Source organism: Dermacentor variabilis, chromosome 5 (genome assembly GCF_050947875.1).
Source record: "Dermacentor variabilis isolate Ectoservices chromosome 5, ASM5094787v1, whole genome shotgun sequence".
Lineage (NCBI taxonomy): Eukaryota > Metazoa > Arthropoda > Arachnida > Ixodida > Ixodidae > Dermacentor > Dermacentor variabilis.
The window spans coordinates 107,629,707-107,648,954 of NC_134572.1; the positions used below are offsets into that span (position 1 = coordinate 107,629,707).

At 41.0% G+C, this 19,248-nt stretch overlaps 1 long non-coding RNA gene across 1 annotated transcript in view; it reads right to left on the reverse strand.

Moving 5' to 3' along the window:
• Window positions 1-11,098: 11,098 nt before the first annotated feature.
• Window positions 11,099-19,248, reverse strand: part of LOC142581942 (uncharacterized) — a 105,682-nt gene continuing 97,532 nt past the window's right edge. Inside the window, exon 3 of the long non-coding RNA XR_012828328.1 lies at window positions 11,099-11,441. This is a non-coding gene — a long non-coding RNA (uncharacterized LOC142581942). The remainder of the gene's footprint in view (window positions 11,442-19,248) is intronic.

Below are 19,248 nucleotides of genomic sequence, written 5' to 3' on the forward strand. Positions count from 1 at the left end.
CCTAAAAACGCGTCAGAATATGCGTTGGGATTGATCTAAGCGAAGATACAGTGTCCTCGAGAGAACCTATTTTAGGTCGCACAAACAATAATTTCATGGGCTATAGCCTTACCATTTTTTCAATTTTTCGGGAAAATTAATATCTGCCTATTGTCTTATTTGTCGCCTAAAAACGCCTCAGAATATGCGTGGGGATTGACCGAAGCGAAGATACAGTGCCCTTGACAGAAATTATTTTAGGTGGCAAAAACGCTATTTTCATGGGCTATAGCCTTACCCTTTTTTCAATTTTTCGGCAAAATTATTATCTGCCTATTCTCTTATTTGTCGCCTAAAAACGCGTCAGAATATGCGTGGGGATTGATCTAAGCGAAGATACAGTGTCCTCGAGAGAACCTATTTGAGGTCGCAAAAACGATAATTTCATGGGCTATAGCCTTACCATTTTTTCAATTTTTCGGGAAAATTAATATCTGCCTATTCTGTTATTTGTCGCCTAAAAACGCGTCAGAAGATGCGTTGGGATTGATCTAAGCGAAGATACAGTGCCCTCGAGAATACTTATTTTAAGTCGCAAAAGCGATAATTTCATGGGCTATAGCCTTACCATTTTTTCAATTTTTCGGGATAATAATATCTGCCTATTCTCCTATTTGTCGCCTAAAAACGCGTCAGAATATGCGTTGGGATTGATCTAAGCGAAGTTACAGTGTCCTCGAGAGAACCTATTTGAGGTCGCAAAAACGATAATTTCATGGGCTATAGCCTTACCATTTTTTCAATTTTTCGAGAAAATTATTATCTGCCTATTCTCTTATTTGTCGCCTAAAAACGCGTCAGAATATGCGTTGGGATTGATCTAAGCGAAGATACAGTGTCCTCGAGACAACATATTTTAGGTCGCAAAAACAATAATTTCATGGGCTATAGCCTTACCATTTTTTCAATTTTTCGGGAAAATTAATAGCTGCCTATTGTCTTATTTGTCGCCTAAAAACGCGTCAGAATATGCGTGGGGATTGACCGAAGCGAAGTTACAGTGCCCTGGACAGAAATTATTTTAGGTGGCAAAAACGCTATTTTCATGGGCTATAGCCTTACCATTTTTTCAATTTTTCGGCAAAATTATTATCTGCCTATTCTCTTATTTGTCGCCTAAAAACGCGTCAGAATATGCGTGGGGATTGATCTAAGCGAAGATGGAGTGCCCTCGAGAGAAATTATTTTAGGTCGCAAAAACGATATTTTCATGGGCTATAGCCTTACCATTTTTTCAATTTTTTGGGAAAATTAATATCTGCCTATTCATTTATTTGTCGCCTCAAAACGCGTCAGAATATGCGTTGGGATTGATCTAAGCGAAGATACAGTGTCCTCGAGAGAACCTATTTTAGGTCGCAAAAACAATAATTTCATGGGCTATAGCCTTACCATTTTTTCAATTTTTCGGGAAAATTAATATCTGCCTATTCCCTTATTTGAAGCCTAAAAACGCGTCAGAATATGCGTTGGGATTGATCCAAGCGAAGATACAGTGTCCTCGAGAGAACCTATTTTAGGTCGCAAAAACAATAATTTCATGGGCTATAGCCTTACCATTTTTTCAATTTTTCGGGAAAATTGATATCTGCCTATTCTCTTATTTGTCGCCTAAAAACGCGTCAGAATATGCGTTGGGATTGATCTAAGCGAAGATACAGTGCCCTCGAGAGAACTTATTTTAGGGCGGAAAAACGGTATTTTCATGAGCTTATAGCCTTACCATTTTTTCAATTTTTCGGGAAAATTATTATCTGCCTATTCTCTTATTTTTCGCCTAAAAACGCGTCAGAATATGCGTTAGGATTGATCTAAGCGAAGATACAGTGCCCTCGAGAATACTTGTTTTAGGTCGGAAAAACGATATTTTCATGAGCTATAGCCTTACCATTTTTTCAATTTTTCGGGATAATTAATATCTGCCTATTCTCTTATTTGTCGCCTAAAAACGCGTCAGAATATGCGTGCGGATTGACCTAAGCGAAGATACTGTGCCCTCGAGAGAACTTATTTTAGGTCGGAAAAACGCTATTTTCATGGGCTATAGCCTTACCATTTTTTTATTTTTTCGGGAAATTTAATATCTGCCTATTCTCTTATTTGTCGCCGAAAAACGCGTCAGAATATGCGTGGGGATTTACCTAAGCGAAGATACAGTGCCCGCGAGAGAACTTATTTTAGGTCGGAAAAACGATATTTTCATGAGCTTATAGCGTTACCATTTTTTCAATTTTTCGGGAAAATTATTATCTGCCTATTCTCTTATTTTTCGCCTAAAAACGCGTCAGAATATGCGTTAGGATTGATCTAAGCGAAGATACAGTGCCCTCGAGAATACATGTTTTAGGTCGGAAAAACGATATTTTCATGAGCTATAGCCTTACCATTTTTTCAATTTTTCGGGAAAATTAATATCTGCCTATTCTCTTATTTGTCGCCTAAAACGCGTCAGAATATGCGTTGGGATTGATCTAAGCGAAGATACAGTGTCCTCGAGAGAATCTATTTGAGATCGCAAAAACGATAATTTCATGGGCTATAGCCTTACCATTTTTTCAATTTTCCGGGAAAATTATTATCTGCCTATTCTCTTATTTGTCGCCTAAAAACGCGTCAGAATATGCGTTGGGATTGATCTAAGCGAAGGTACAGTGCCCTCGAGAATACTTATTTTAAGTCGCAAAAGCGATAATTTCATGGACTATAGCCTTACCATTTTTTCAATTTTTCGGGATAATAATATCTGCCTATTCTCCTATTTGTCGCCTAAAAACGCGTCAGAATATGCGTTGGGATTGATCTAAGCGAAGATACAGTGTCCTCGAGAGAACCTATTTTAGGTCGCAAAAACAATAATTTCATGGGCTATAGCCTTACCATTTTTTCAATTTTCCGGGAAAATTAATATCGGCCTATTCCCTTAGTTGTCGCCTAAAAACGCGTCAGAATATGTGTTGGGATTGATCTAAGCGAAGATACAGTGCCCTCGAGAGAAATCATTTTAGGTGCCAAAAGGGATATTTTCATGGGCTATAGCCTTACCATTTTTCAATTTTTCGGGAAAATTTAATATCTGCCTATTCTCGTATTTGTCGCCTAAAACGCATCAGAATATGCGTTCGGATTGATCTAAGCGAAGATACAGTGCCCTCGACAGAACTTATTTTAGGTCGCAAAAACGATAATTTCATGGGCTATAGCCTTACCATTTTTTCATTTTTCGGGAAAATTATTCTCTGCCTATTCGCTTATTTGTCGCCTAAAAACGCGTCAGAATATGCGTTGGGATTGACCTAAGCGAAGATACAGTGCCCTCGAGAGAACTTATTTTAGGTCGGAAAAACGATATTTTCATGAGCTTATAGCCTTACCATTTTTTCAATTTTTCGGGAAAATTATTATCTGCCTATTCTCTTATTTGTCGCCTAAAAACGCGTCAGAATATGCGTTGGGATTGATCTAAGCGAAGATACAGTGCCCTCGAGAATACTTATTTTAGGTCGGAAAAACAATATTTTCATGAGCTATAGCCTTACCATTTTTTCAATTTTTCGGGAAAATTAATATCTGCCTATTCTCTTATTTGTCGCCTAAAAACGCGTCAGAATATGCGTGAGGATTGACCTAAGCGAAGATACAGTGCCCTCGAGAGAACTTATTTTAGGGCGGAAAAACGCTATTTTCATGGGCTATAGCCTTACCATTTTTTGATTTTTTCGGGAAATTTAATATCTGCCTATTCTCTTATTTGTCGCCGAAAAACGCGTCAGAATATGCGTGGGGATTTACCTAAGCGAAGATACAGTGCCCTCGAGAGAACTTATTTTAGGTCGGAAAATCGATATTTTCATGGGCTATAGCCTTACCATTTTTTCAATTTTTCGGGAAAATTATTATCTGCGTATTCTCTTATTTGTCGCCTAAAAACGCGTCAGAATATGCGTGGGGATTGACCTAAGCGAAGATACAGTGCCCTCGAGAGAAATTATTTTAGGTCGCAAAAACGATAATTTCATGGGCTATAGCCTTACCATGTTTTCAATTTTTCGGGAAAATTAATATCTGCCTCTTGTCTTATTTGTCGCCTAAAAACGCGTCAGAATATGCGTGGGGATTGACCTAAGCGAAGTTACAGTGCCCTGGACAGAAATTATTTTAGGTCGCAAAAACGATATTTTCATGGGCTATAGCCTTACCATTTTTTCAATTTTTCGGGAAAATTATTATCTGCCTATTCTCTTATTTGTCGCCTAAAAACGCGTCAGAATATGCGTTGGGATTGATCTAAGCGAAGCTACAGTGTCCTCGAGAGGACCTATTTTAGGTCGCAAAAACGATAATTTAATGGGCTATAGCCTTACCATTTTTCAATATTTCGGGAAAATTAATATCTGCCAATTCTCTTATTTGTCGCCTAAAAACGCGTCAGAATATGCTTTGGGATTGATCTAAGCGAAGATACAGTGCCCTCGAGAGAACTTATTTTAGGTCGCAAAAACGATATTTTCATGGGCTATAGCCTTACCATTTTTTCAATTTTTCGGGAAAATTATTATCTGGCTATTCTCTTATTTGTCGCCTAAAAAGGCGTTTGAATATGCGTGGGGATTGATCTAAGCGAAGATGGAGTGCCCTCGAGAGAAATTATTTTAGGTCGCAAAAACAATAATTTCATGGGCTATAGCCTTACCATTTTTCAATTTTTCGGGAAAATTAATATCTGCCTATTCTCTTATTTGTCGCCTAAAAACACGTCAGAATATTCTTTGGGATTGATCTAAGCGAAGATACAGTGTCCTCGAGAGAACTTATTTTAGGTCGCAAGAATGATATTTTCTTGGGCCTTACCATTTTTTCAATTTTCGGGAAAATTAATATCTGCCTATTTTCTTATTTGTCGCCTAAATACGCGTCAAAATATGCGTGGGGATTGATCTAAGCGAAAATACAGTGCCCTCGAGAGAACTTATTTTAGGTCGCAAAAACGATATTTTCAGGGGCTATATACCATTTTTTCAATGTTTCGGGAAGATTAATATCTGCCAATTCTCTTATTTTTCGCCTAAAAAGGCATCAGAATATGCGTGGGGATTGATTTAGGCGAAGAATCAGTGGCCTTGAAAGAATTTATATTAGGTCGCATAAACGATATTTTCATAGAATAGAATAGCCTTACCATTTTTTAAATTTTTCGGGAAAATTAATATCTGCCAATTCTCTTATTTTTCGCCTAAAAAGGCGTCAGAATTTGCGTGGGGATTGATCTAAGCGAAGATACAGTGCCCTCGAGAGAACTTATTTTAGGCCGCAAAAACGATATTTTGATGGGCTTATAGCCTTACCATTTTTTCAATTTTTTCGGGAAAATTAATATCTGCCTATTCTCTTATTTGTCGCCTAAAATCGCGTCAGAATATGCGTTGGGATTGATCTAAGGGAAGATACAGTGCCCTCGAGAGAACTTATTTTAGGTCGCAAAAACGATATTTTCATGGGCTATATAGCCTTACCTTTTCTTCAATTTTTCGGGAAAATTAATATCTGCCAATTCTCTTATTTTTCGCCTAAAAAGGCGTCAGAATTTGCGTGGGGATTGATCTAAGCGAAGATACAGTGCCCTCGAGAGAACTTATTTTAGGTCGCAAAAACGATATTTTCATGGGCTATAGCCTTAACATTTTTTCTGTCGCAGAACTGGTGGGAACATTTCCCCGCCTTGACTATAGCCTTACCTTTTTTTTTGTAAACGCAAATTTCAAAATCCGTGTATTCGTCGCAGAATAGGTGGGAACATTTCCCCCATTTGACCATAGCCTTACCTTTTTTTCTTGTAAACGCCATTTTCCAATATCCGTGTATTCGTCGCAGCATAGGTGGGAACTCTTTTATTAGCGTAGAAAATGATATGTACAGCCCCGTGCAACATGACTTGCAACAACACTTGTTCATGGTGAAAGTGCCTCCGTGCTGCGCGGCGGCTCTGACATCGGAAATAGCGGTTTAAAGGATACCAATAGTTGAAGCTGGAACTTGCAGTGTGTGCGCATCCGTAGGCTTGAAACCCCTTCAATCACGGGCACCAGTGTTGCAGGTCATGTTGCACATGACTGTACAACGAAGCAGAGCTTTCCAGAGTAGTTACTGGAACATGCTTTGCAGACACTTCACTGTACATTACCATTTTCCCTAAAAATGCCAGTTTCCTGAATCCGTTTATTCATCGCACATATAGGTGAGCACCCTTGTATTAGCATTAACTATGTTATATTCGATGATGTGAAGCTTACCAGATAAGTTACTGGAACACCCTTCGCCCACATTTCACTGGCTTTACCGTTCACCGACATTTCAAAACCTTACCTTTTTTCCTCAAAAACGTGTATGTCTGAAATCAGGTTATTCATCGCAAAATATGTGGGAACTCTTTTATTAACCTAAAGAATGTTATGTAAAACGAAGCAAAGCTTTCTTCAGAAGATACTGGAACTCACTTCGCCTGTGTTTCACTTGACTAGCATAGCCTTACCTTTTTTTCTAAAAATACCCATTCCCGAAATTCGTTTATTCGTTGCTCAGTTATGTGGGTACTCTTGTATTAGCCTTGAGAATTATTTATACGACGATGCAGAGCTTTCCACAGAAGTCCTTAGAAATCTCTTCGCCGACGTTTCAGTGGACTGAATGAAGCCTTACCTTTCTTTCTTGGAAACGCCAATTTCCAGAATTCGTTTATTCATCACTCATATTGGTGGGAACTCCTGCATTAGCCTTGAGAACGATGTAAAGGCTCTTAATACTTGAGGAGAATTCAGACAACGTAAACTGATTTGAACTTTTTATTCGAAGCATTTTAGGATCATGGAACACTTCTCTGATGCCAGAAAAATGAATACTTTAATTTAGGAGGAGAAAATGGCGGTACTCATATAGGTACGTCGGGCCTTAACTGAGTGGACATCGTAAAAGCAGTTTCTGTTCATAAGGCAATGAAACAGGCCAGATTTAGTGCATTTAACGCGGGTGTTTTCTGTTGCAACCTTGCTTGCGGCATCTCATCTGAGACTTTAGGGGCCCATGCTCTGGAAAATGTCCATGCATGTCAAATCTGACCTCACTTGGAGATATTGACATCCCCTTGGTATGCTTAGGGTTCGCCGCACACTCCACAATTTCAACCTCCAGCTCTAGCGCATTTTCGACCTCTGCCATTTCCTTGACGTGTGCGCGAATTGCGTTTCCGCAATTCTGTTCTAAACTCGAATTGGTCGAGCGTGTCTTTTGCTGCAACATCCATACGTTTACAGTCGTTCCTGTATTCAATCCAGGAGTTCGTGACCGCTAGGTCCAAAAGTCGCCCAAAATAGTCTTGTACCCAAAAACTTCATTTTACGGACCTTTGTCCTGCCATTCGACACGTACCTGTCCGCAAGATCCACACCACCCATGTTCTTGTTCTATGCTTTGATGCAATGTGGTTGTGATACATCTTTTTTTTTCCACCTTTGACCGCCTTCTGAAAGTTCCTTCTGGGTAATGCCGATAGTGGTCGAAAGAATCTTGACTCACTAGCGACCCTTCCACTTCGTGACACACATTTCCCCATCATTACGGAAAACGCAGCATGATTCACCTCGTTTCATATTTCTTTTTCGTTTGAAAGTTTTAATGCCGCGCCTCCAGTTCTGTTTCCTATCAATTCACCGGTAAGGTATGAATTCCTTTTGAGGAGGAATTCTGCCAGCTTTATGCTTGTAAAGAAGCGGTCTGTAAACACATGGACTGGGTGGTCAGTCGGCACTGTTTCCAGAAGTCCTTTCACAACTGCCCCACCAAGACCAAGTTCCTTCGTGTGCACAACCGTTACCTTACCTGTGTAGATGAACAAATCTAGCACAGGTCCATCACAAGTGGACAAAAGAAAGTTCCTAAGGCAAACAGGATTTGGTTTACTTGGTAGGTATTGTCGGGCAGGAAAACGTCCGCTGAATGGGATCATCTGCTCATCGACAGATAGCACATTCGGGCGCGGCAGCTCTAGACATGCCTTTCGAAAGGACTGGATGATGGGCTCCGCTCTGAACAATCTGTTCTCAGTTTATTCTTCTGTTGTTTTGGTGATGTCCACGAAGAGCAGCATGTCAGGTAACTATAAAAATTGGTACCGTGTCATGTTTTCTGTGACAAGAGGGACGGCGGATAAACGGGACCAGTAGAGTCCAAGAAGGCCCATTAGTTGTGGATTCCAGCAATTTTTCTCATTTCTGACAATGTTCTTGCAAGCCTGTGGTCGCTATGAAAGAGTAGCTGTCGTAATTCCTCGTCACTCAGGAACTTGCCTACTACACAAAACAAAAGTTAATGCTTTTTTTACCATAAAGACCTGAAGTACCCAATTGGGTAAAGCTGTAATTAGGCTGCACTATCTCTGAGACAAAGCATAGCAACAAGCTTGAACTTTTCATTGGCATTGTCTAAAGGCATGCGATCGTTACTATTCACTGATTAAGAATATATATGCAGCATTTCATGAATGAAGAAAAAGTAAAACTCGCCTGGTCACCTACGCACGCTTTCCTTGCGTGATGCCGTCATACTTGTATTTACTGCGAGCGCCTACTTAAGCCTACGGCGACAGCTACAGGTCATTTTGTTAACTGATGCTTCCGCTAGCAGAAAGTTTTGTTCTCGCTTAGCAGTCTTCACATATAGCAGCACAGCGCGCGTTTTTTAAACGTACCCATACAGGTACCCTCGCACTGAAGAGGATAGGAGGATCCAGAGCTTTCAACAGAAGTTACTGGAACTCACTTCGCCGACATTTCTTACCCTTATCTTTTTTTCCTCAAAAACGCCGTTTTCGAAAATCAGTTTATTAATCGCACAAATAGGTGGGAACTCTTGTATTAGCCTTGAGAATGACATATACTACGATGCAGAGCTTTCCACACAAGTTCCTAGAACTCGTTTCACCGACATTTCAGTGGACTACAGCCTTACCTTTTTCCTAAAAACGCCAATTTCAAAAATTCGTTTATTCATCGAACAAATAGGGGGGGGGGGAACTCTTGCGTTAGCCTTGAGAATGATATATACGACGATGCAGAGCTTTCCGCATAGGTTTCTAGAACTCGCTTCAAAGACATTTCAGTGGACTACAGCCTTACCTTTTTTGCTACAAACGCCAATTTCAAGGTCGTTTATTCATCGCACAAATAGGCGGAAACTCTTGCATTAGCTTTGAGAATGACATATACGACGATGCAGAGCTTTCCACAGAAGTTCCTAGAAATCACTTACCCGGCGTCTCAGTTAAAGCCTTGCCTTTTTTCTTGAAAACGAGAATTTCCATAATTTGTTTATTCATCGCACAAATAGGCGAGAACTCTTGCATTACTTAGCCTTGAGAATAATATACAAGGTGTTCCACATAACTTGAGCTGAGAACTTAAACGTGAAAGGCGCGTCGGAAGCGAATTGAATCGTACGCATACTGTTCGCAATAGCCTGTAGTAACTCGGATTCGTTTACAATACGTCTCACAGAGTCTTTTTTCCGGGTTACAAAGAAAGCCCGCGAATTGTGAAAAAGCCACGTGATGGAGCGTTTTTGTAGTGGTATTGTGCTGCTCTCAAGCTTGCGTTTTGTGACCAACGTCGGCTGCATCGTTATTGGCGACGAGGAAGCGGCAGGACGTTCTTTATCTCATCGGTAGCGCTCGGCCAGCAGCATGCATTTTCGTTGTCATCCGACAGGAGCTCTATTCGTTGCTCAAAAACGTGGGAATTCTTGCATTAGCCTTGAGAATGATATATACGACGATGCAGAGCTTTCCAGAGTGGTTCCTGGAACTCGCTTCACGGACATTTCCGTGGACTACAGCCTTACCTTCCTTTTTGGAAGAGACTATTTCCAAAATCCGTTATTCAACGCACAAATTAGTGGGAACTTTTGTATTAGCTTCGAGAATGATACGTACGATGAAGCGCGTCATTTCAGAGATGTTACTGGAACTTGCTTCACCAACCTTTCACTAAGATATATTCTTACCTGTTTGCTTCAATAGACCAATTACCGAAATCAGTTACTTCATGCCGTAATTAGGCAGCAACTCTTGTATTATCCTGGAGAGTGATGTATACTAGAAGCTCAACTTTTCAGAGAAATGAATGGGCCTGGCTTCCACGACGTTTCATTGGACTACAGGCTTACCTTCTTTTCCTCCAATAGGGAACTTGCGATATCCGTCAAATCATCGCGTAAATATGTGGACCCCCGCCTATTGGCATTGAGAGTTATGTATGTGACGAAGCAGCGCTTCCCAGAGAAGGGGAGAGACCTTGCTCCACTGACATTTTTCTGGGTTGTACGCTATACACTGCTTTCCACTAAAGCAAATTCTTGAAATCCATTCATTCGTCACGTAACTAGGCAGCAAGACTTGTATGTGACGTAGCGGGTTTATGTGACGAAGCAAAGCTTCCTAGGGAAGTCAGATAACCGGCTTTGCCGAGCCTTTACTGGGCTAAAGGGTCACCGTTTCTCTCCGGAAAAACCAATTCGCGAAAATCGCTTATGTATCACGAGAATAAGTGGTAAATTTAGTATTAACTTGAAGAGTAGTTTGCGTGACTATACAGTGCATTGCAGAGAAATCAGTGGACCTCGCTTCCCCGATATTTTACAGGGCTATTTGCTTACTTTTCCTGCCAGAAGCAAATTGACGCATTCTGCTTATTCGCCACGTAATTAGGTGGTAGCACTTAAACCATGTAGAAATATATATGTGACGAATCAGCACTTTCGTGATGAGGGGGTATACCTGACTGCGCTTGCATATTACTCGCCTCTATGGTTCATATTTTTTTTCCCGCAGAAGTTAATTGGCACAGTACATTTATTTTTTGCGCAAATAGACGGCCACGCTTTCATTAGCATGAAGTGTGATGCATGCCGCCAGCGAAGCCTTTCTAGAGAAGTGAGGTGGCCTGGCTTTGCCGACGTTATACTTACCTTTTTTTCAAATCGGCCTAAAATGATTCCGCTTTTCTTGCCGCAAAAGCCAATTAACACCCTGCGTTTATTCATCCCGTAAGTAGGTGGTAACAATTGCATTAGGACGGATAGTGACACGCAAAAAAAAAGGCTGATTTCCTTGTTTGTTAGTCTTTCCTCTCACGTGACCTAGCACTGCATATGTCTCCCAAGAAAAAGGGTGCCTTGCTGTCTGCGGAATCGCGTAGCACAAGTGTCAAACCTCGTTTCGTCTGCTTAGTGCTCAGCATTCCCGCAGCGACGTGCCGGCATTTTCTGTTGATTTCTCCGGTTTGAAGTGGCCAGCTACAGCAGTTGCTAGTGAGCAAAGGCGACAGGATTAAGTCAGTTCTCGTACAGGTGCTTCTTTCCTGTAACGAAATCGGAAGATGATTTTTGTTTTAGTTTGTTTGAGCAATACAATGAACTCCACCAGAAGGGAAACTTGGGCGAGTTGGCGGTAATTCATGTTGAGAAAATTAACAGCGCCAAACAGACAAGGACGAAGGAAAAGAAGAAAACGACACTGGCGGATAAGGAACGAATGTTTGTAGTGATGCCGGTAAGTGGGTATGCTGAAAATTCTGAAAAGGCGGTTATGAAGAATTTTTACAAGATTGATGTTATAGCATCTAAGGTTAAGTAGCAGGACCTTTCCATAGTACAGGATAGAAATGTGAAAGGCCTGAAGTCTCGACGCAAGTAGACTAAGAGTTTAGTACTGCAGGCATTTTTTAGTTAGAGCTCATAAACCGTATTTCCCATTCAGGGCCATAATTTCAAAAAGCGGGACTTGACAATTTGTAATTTCGGGTTATTTGCAAAAACAGCTTGAGGTTCTTAATGTTGTCGACCGTTTTTATCTTATTAACTCAGATAGCGCGGTAAAGTTTCTCAAGACACAGAATACTGGATCATGCTCGGTTTTTAGTTTTTACATTGAAGATGTTTTCTTCGCTACCGCGTGATGAACCTATGAAGAGTGTCAGGTCTTCTGTGGTTAATGATAATGACGAAGCCAAGTTTGTTGCGAATTGAACAACATCTATGCAAAGTTTTTTTTAGAATTGTTGTTTTATTGGCGCTCTATGTATGATGAATGGAAAGGCAGCACGTACTTACAGAAGTCGGGAATTTGTATAGGGTCGAGGGTGGCCCCAGCCTTAAGCCATATTTTTCTTAGTCAAGTTCTGAATTGTGTTGCCAGTGATTTAGGATCTTTGGCCCCTAATGTCTTTCTGCAATTCTGCGCTAACACAGTTACAGTGATCAATTGCCGAATTCGAGTGACAGCTGATGGAAAGCTGATGATGTGTTCGGACTATCGTTAATTTCAAGTGAAAATGAAAAGTTTCGTCCTGTTTTGATTTATTTGCAGCTTGTTATGCTCACGCCATGCCGCGATACTCCCAATTTCCAGATGTGAAACACTTGTTAGAGTGATATGTAGTAGTGTCATCAGCATACAGAATGCATTAAGATGATGAGAGGCAACTATGTAAATCATTACTATAAATCAGGAATAGGAAAGGAGCTAATATGGACCCCTGCAGTACACCCAAATTTGTTTTAATATTTAGTATGCTCTAGAAAACACTAACGACTTGTTTATTTTGTAGGTAACTGCGGATAAGTATACCGTGGCGGACTGGCTATTCCAATGGCTTTTAGTTTAGTGAAAAGAATAGAGTAATTAAGAGTGCCGGATGCTTAGTTAGGTGGATGCAAGTGAAGCGATGCTGCAAGTGCTGCAGAGAAGCTGCAAATTTACCCTCGTTCGCAGCTTATTCAAGAGAGTCCGCCATTGCAATTAGGCCTAGATCATTCAAATAGGCGGAACGAAAGGGAAACTCATAAGGAGAAAGGGAATTAAAATTATCCAAATAGTTCATTGGTCGCCTTTCAATAAGCTTTTTGATAACTTAAAAAAAAACGGGTCCACATAAATAGGCCTATGGTTCCGCAAAAGCACGCATTCATCTCGGTTTGAAATTGGGAATGACCTGACCGTACTTTAGTTCACGCGGGAAAACATCAGTTTTAGAATTGAAATCTATGATAACAGACAGATCGTCAGCAACATAGTGTGCAATGATATTGATATAGAGATTAATGTAATCGAAGCCAGAAATCTTGTAGATTTAAGGGTCCTCATTGTCAAAATTACTTCAGCCGATGAGAATGCAAAAAAAGAAATGAATGGAGAAGGTGGTTATAATGCATGTCGATATAGACGCATAGGGAGTAGCATCAAGGATTGATCACAGACAGCGGCGGGTATGTGAAGCGGAATGCCGTATAACCTATTATTATGAATGATTCTCGACACAACTTCCTGCGTACTTCTGTTTAAAATTTGTAAATTATTTCGCGCTGTTTTTTATTGTTATTACCACACTCGGCATTTTTTTTCATCATAAGTCCTTTTTAGCTTTTCTCAGCTGCGCAGTAAGTTCGAAACCCTCTTGTATTGAGCAAGTAGTTAGGCGGTAAAACGATTTTTATGAAGATTTTGACAAGAGCGCATGGCTTTCAGGAGGTTATTCGTGAGACAGGATTCTGCGGTGATGCCACTTTTTTTTCTCTATTTTTTTTGTGACGGTGTGACTGGGAAAGTGTGGTGGCCGCATTTCGATGGGTATGAAATACAATAACACCCATGTTCCGTGCATTGTAAGCACGTCAAAGACCCTATGTGGTTCAAAATTATGCCGGAGTCCCCCACTACCGCGTGCCTCATAATCAAATCTTGGTTGTCGCACGCAAAACCCACAGAATTCAATTCAATTCAGAGTTCAAAAGCGATAAGGGCCTTGTTAGAAATGGCCTGAAAGCTTTTTGAGCATCGTTCGCTGATTCGACTTCAGACCCGTCTGTCCTAGGAAAACTGTTCCTTAAAATTGATAAGGAACAATTTCTTGTCAAGTACGACTCTGTAGTACAATGTGTTTCTTAAGAGTAGACAATCTTGAAAACGTAGTACTATAGGATAGTGATCGGTAATAACATTGCTAGCACTGCCGGTTACCCGTGGTTTAGCAATGGCAGTTTCTGGTGGAGAAGATAGCCTGCTGATTGGTGGATGATCCAGTAGAGGCCCCGAACTTATTTAGGTAGAGTACCGGGAGGAACAGGTTAGCACCACCCTGTGGTCTTCAGTGAGGACTTGCTTGACAAGATGCACTGCTGATTGCCACGTGAGGCTGATTCAGCAGAGGCCCCGGAATTCTGTACAAGCAGAAATGGATGAGTAAGCCGGTGCGTGTTGCACTACTCTCGTTGCCGTTAAGAAAAGCTCGATGCCCATCCGTGTGCATAAAAAAAAAGCATTGGAAGACGATCCCATCTGCAAATGAAGTCGATGAAAGACAAAGGCTTTATGAGCGAGGTTGAGGTGAGGTAGGGGCATCGTACTCTATCGCGTTATCGCTTACGTGAGGACAGTAGGAGGAGCGTCAAACCGCTTAAGTTTTTGGCTGTGCTTGTTACAGGTTGGGCAGATTCCAAGAATAGTGTTGCGTATATATATATATATATATATACATATATATATATATATATATATGTATGTATGTATGTCCGGAACATCACGGTGACCAGTGGCCCCAGGGGCCCATATCTGCCTTACCCAGTACCACGTATCGACCCCCATTTTTAGACTGCACAATCTCCAGCATCGACCCATAAAAGAGGTTTGAAACACACCCGATATGGCAAAGCAGGGTTAACTCTCCAAGAAAGACTGCTTTTTTTTAACAAATGCCTCCATGGTTGGTAGCGACGTTTTTTAGGAGGCACGATAAATGATTGTGCCAGTAGTTTCCTCCGCTTTAAAGACAGAACTCCCTACTCAAGAACAGCGTGTTCTATCTGCATGTGGCAGATTGGCAATCGCACTGGTAATCTCCCGACGTGGGTTCATGCGGCGAGTTGTTTTTTCATGCACTTTCATTTCCGTTTGTCGTTTCTTTACTCTCCAGTTAATAACTACAAGGAATTTCCCCTCAGCTGTCTCGGTGTCAGTGTTTGTTGGCTTCTTCTGCTATGAGAGAGAGAAAGAGAGAGAGACATGGAAAATCACGAGGTCCAGTGGATCGGCCATCGAGAAAAGCTAGAATGACACCCGACATACGAAAAATCGCGGGTAACTCACCAATATAAACATTGCCGTCAGTATTTTTTTTATTCTGAGTTTTTCTGCATCATGTTTCATTTCGCTTCCCTTGATGTTTTATTTTACGGAATAGGTAGTTATAGCTTTTTTTATTATATAGTAATTAGTAGATGTTGTCGCCTTTAATCCGCGCCGGCTACTCCTTTTCTCATAGGGATTAAAAAAGAATTAATCATAGTAAAAATAGTGGAATCATAACACAAATTGTAGTCACATAAGTACACTAATGTAACACTATAAGTGAAAGTCAACTCCAAATCATAAGAACGAAAAGTCCAGTCACGTAAGTACACTAAAGCTTGTTCGGGGTGCCAAAGTCAGGGATTGTCAGCTTATACGCGAAAAACAAGGATCCTGTACATAAGGTGTGCGTTGCTATAGACAAGTTTATTAGTGTGAGCTATCAGTACGTAGCGTGAGCAATGTAATCGAAAATTATATGTAGGATAATTGCAGGATTTTCTTATTGATATACGCAGAGATTACGGCGTTGCATCAAGCTCCTTTCTTTTATTTTACTTTGAAAGCGCGTGCAAAGCGCTGCCCTTTGCAAATATACGGTTACATTTCATCCTTTTTATTACTGGATCTGTTCGGTTTTCTTCGATTTCAATAAAATGATGTATAAAACGCAGTCTGAATTGACCACTGATAGCAAACTGGCTTTTTTTTCTGTGTTCTTATGAAATAAAGAAAGGGTGTAGCAAAGGCAAGAATGCTTTCCGAAATAAGGAAATCGGGAAAAATCGGTTTCGCCTCTTTCTCTGTTTACGAACAACGTTCAGCGGACCGCTTCCAGCGTAGCTTTTAGAGAAAACCAGCTGTGCGAGTTGCAATAGTGCACATCTTCTAGAAGAAACTGCAGCTCGAATGCTTCTTGCCCTCAATGCGATGTCGCACTGGTGTAACGATAGCGCAAACTCAAGCGACATTGCGAGGCAGTTCTCCGCGGCGTCCTTCTCAGAACAAGAGGAATGACTTGAGACAAACGACCATTTGATTGATGTCAGGCCACATAGGCAAAAGCTCCACATTCGCCCTGCATCCGAATGCAACGTCGGATCTCGGCACAGGTTTTATTGATTCCGTTGCTTTTTTATTTATGCACCTGGATCTTTGTACGTGCAGTTGAAACGAAAACAGCCCAATGTTTTTTGTCGAGCGGTGCAGGGAAAAGGCTGCCTCAGCGAATTATTTCTTCCCGCCCCTCTTCTGGAGCCCACGGCCCATGAAACTTATAAAACGAAATGGTAATGTTATTGCTTGCGTATACACTGCGATACATTGAATTTGCTGCTTTTTCTTTTCGTGGTACGTAGATCTAAAGCGGAAACCTTGCCGAGCAATCCCGTTGGGCTGGTTTTCAAAGGATGTAAACATTGTCGATGCGTGCTTGAAGGGCTCTATACGGGGTTTTAATAGAGACCAAACATGGGCATATGTACGCACTATGGGACGTTCGTAGAGTGAGAGAAGGTGTCCATGTCTGAAGCTATAATTGAGACGTGCCAGGCATGTGATGGTTCCTAGAAGCAAAGTGAACCAATTTACTGATGGGCCGCTTCTTTAACAATATACATTTAGGAGGTGCTCCAAAGTTTGTACCACAACTGTTGCCAAGATGAAACAAACCGCCAATCATTTAAAGATAAAAAGGTGTTAACATAAAGAAAATATCAAGCATACGTTGCTCTTAAAAGTGAGTTCGTCGTGGAAGGCTTCAATGCTCATTCGCCAGCGAAGGGTGTGACGTTGACGCCCTATTTCATTGCGGAAGCTCGCTAAAGGGTGGTGTGCTACTAAACAAATTACTATATGATCATATACCCACAAGCACGAAACGTGTGCTTGATTTTATTTCTTCGCGCACATCAGCAACCCCGGATGAATTGAACGAAGATCTTACGCGAGAACGCGGCTTCCTCGCTACATGTTTTTTTTCGCTATGCGTGGTAAAGAAGACAGCCCGTAAGTGTTCATGTAAGCGGTGTGCTGTTTTTAGCTGCACTAAATAATAAACAAATCACCTCTGCTTTCTAGCACAATTTCAACTTTCGAACTAAATTATACTCGATAAAGTGGGCTTCAACGAGCAATCAAATGCGTAAATCAGTAATTAACAAAATTTCCCTACTTACATTCTTTTACTGAATAATTTACAGCACATATTGTATATTACGAATTGTAGCTAGTGAACTTGCAAGGCATATCAACTTGGCACTAATTCTCAGGACGGCACTGGTTTCGACATATGCGCCGCCAAACGTGCGGTGAAAAGGCACGTCTGTTCCGATTACTTATCTTAAAGGAAGCACTGTCTTATGCAATGATACACAAAAGTAACTACAAGGTCAATGTATTTCGCCGCATATTTTTAATGTTAGCTTGAAACTGGTGTCACCCTAGGAATTTGTTCCGAGTGAAACCCATCGCACTTATGTGACTATTGGTCGGTAAATATGTTGTATTTGCGACCTGGATTCACGCGACCACTGAGGGATAGTGTTATCGTGGCTGTTGGTCTCCAGTTAATTGAACTAGGTTTGTATAGATGTCGTACTTGTGGCGGTGTGCACTTGTTGAGTTGTAGTGTTTGCATCCACCCTGTAATAGCCTTACGGCTGGCAGTGTGAATAAATAAATAAATAAAGCTGATATGCCCTGTGAACTCATCAGCTGCAATTCGTAAAAGGCAATATGGGGCGTAATATAATAAATAAAAATATAATCAGTGTTTTTAGGGGACAACGCGTTTATAAATAATGGCCGTCTTATCCAGTAATTTAGTTTAAGGGCTTAAAGTCTCCTATGTGCCTAGCGCAATTTTCTTTTAAATTTGGTGCATTAAGAAAAGCGCCTGTAATTATTCTGGCTCCCCATATTTTTGTGTAGAGCACTGTCTCATGGTAGCTAAAGAATTTGGTTGATGGCCATGCCCGGCCAAGTAGAGGTGTGCTTCTGTTGTCCCACCATTCTTCATAGACCGCAGAATCATAATTTCTTTCGATGCGTGTTTATAGCTTCTATTTATTTATTTATTTATTTATTTATTTATTTACTTGTTTATTTATTTATTTATTTATTTATTGTTGTTGTTATTGTCTACTTTATGTATTTTTTGCGCCATTGTAGTTATACTGGTAGATCATCGTACGAGTGTTTACGGAGAATAAATTGTTGAGCTCCTACCAGTGGCAAATTTTCTTTATTCGAACTTCATTTACGCTTTCTTTATTTGTTCTAGATTTTATTTATAGGGCAAAGTTAATTTCCACTACGCTTTTATTAGCTTCACTGTATGTTGGCTTCATGGGCAGCGCTGTAGTCCTTTTGTAGAAGGCGCCTGAAATGTTCGTGAGGGTTTTATTGCTGGCGCTGGGTTTTCTTCACATTTTAACATACGCTGTTCGATCAATTTATATATAAATTGCCCGTAACTATTGTTTCAGCAAACTGTCAGATCTTACTGTGTAACTGCATGGGTAGTGACGTACTACGTGCTTGATTAAACGTTCTGAAGAACCACGCTGACGTTAATTCATATTGTGTATTTATGATTCTGGCTTTACTTTTAGGGGAGGGGGGAGAACTGCCCGTGTCTTCGTTGTTGTTACTTGTCTAACCGGAAAGCAACAGCCAGCACCACCTACGATATCAACTCTTCAACTAAATATATCAAATAAAAGGCAAGACAAATCAGGCTGCCCTAGCAAAAGCGTTCTTCCATAAAATGCCTGACGCCTTCCGGTCTGTGAAGCGTAATAGAGCAACGAACACGGGACGTGGTTGCGAACACAGTCTCTTGCGACTTATCAAAAGAGTACAACTGGACTGCCCTCTGTGTTCCTTGCAGCATTGTAATGGAACAGAGGCGTCGGGTTCCTTTCAGGAAGCGGCCTCGCAGAGGTACCGCTCGATTGTTGCAGCCCAGCGTCCCAAGACCCGACGGGGCGGCTAATAAAGGAGGGCGCGAAGGCGAGCAAGAGGCGTGAGCGCGTCCCGTA